A 916-nucleotide genomic window follows, 5' to 3' on the forward strand; every position below is an offset into this window, starting at 1 on the left:
ATTTACATGGAAGAAGCATCTCCATCCCTACCATTGGAGCAAACAATTTTGAGCTGAAACCTCAATTAGTTTCTCTGATGCAACAAAACTGCAAGTTTTATGGACTTTCATCTGAAGATCCCTTTCAGTTTTTAACTGAATTCTTGCAGGTCTGTGATACTGTTAAGACTAATGGAGTAGATCCTGAAGTCTACAGGCTCATGCTTTTCCCGTTTGCTGTAAGAGACAGAGCTAGAATATGGTTGGACTCTCAACCTAAGGATAGCCTGAACTCTTGGGATAAGCTGGTCAAGGCTTTCTTAGCCAAGTTCTTTCCTCCTCAAAAGCTGAGTAAGCTTAGAGTGGATGTTCAAACCTTCAGACAGAAAGAAGGTGAATCCCTCTATGAAGCTTGGGAGAGATACAAGGAACTGACCAAAAAGTGTCCTTCTGACATGCTTTCAGAATGGACCATCCTGGATATATTCTATGACGGTCTGTCTGAATTAGCTAAGATGTCATTGGATACTTCTGCAGGTGGATCCATTCACCTAAAGAAAACGCCTGCAGAAGCTCAAGAACTCATTGACATGGTTGCTAATAACCAGTTCATGTACACTTCTGAGAGGAATCCTGAGAATAATGGGACACCTCAGAAGAAGGGAGTTCTTGAAATTGATACTCTGAATGCCATATTGGCTCAGAACAAAATATTGACTCAGCAATTCAACATGATTTCTCAGAGTCTGAATGGAATGCAAGCTGCATCCAACAGTACTCAAGAGGCATCTTCTGAAGAAGAAGCTTATGATCCTGAAAACCCTGCAATAGCAGAGGTGAATTACATGGGTGAACCATATGGAAACACCTATAATCCCTCATGGAGAAACCACCCAAATCTCTCATGGAAGGATTAACAAAAGCCTCAACAAGGCTT

General features: G+C 41.4%; 1 non-coding gene across 1 annotated transcript; it reads right to left on the reverse strand.

Annotated features, from left to right (window-relative positions):
- Positions 1-332: 332 nt before the first annotated feature.
- LOC112781894 (small nucleolar RNA R71) lies at positions 333-440 on the reverse strand. Its single transcript, XR_003192643.1, has one exon. It is a non-coding gene; the product is annotated as a small nucleolar RNA R71 (small nucleolar RNA).
- Positions 441-916: the final 476 nt, after the last annotated feature.

This window comes from Arachis hypogaea, chromosome 19 (genome assembly GCF_003086295.3).
Source record: "Arachis hypogaea cultivar Tifrunner chromosome 19, arahy.Tifrunner.gnm2.J5K5, whole genome shotgun sequence".
NCBI lineage: Eukaryota > Viridiplantae > Streptophyta > Magnoliopsida > Fabales > Fabaceae > Arachis > Arachis hypogaea.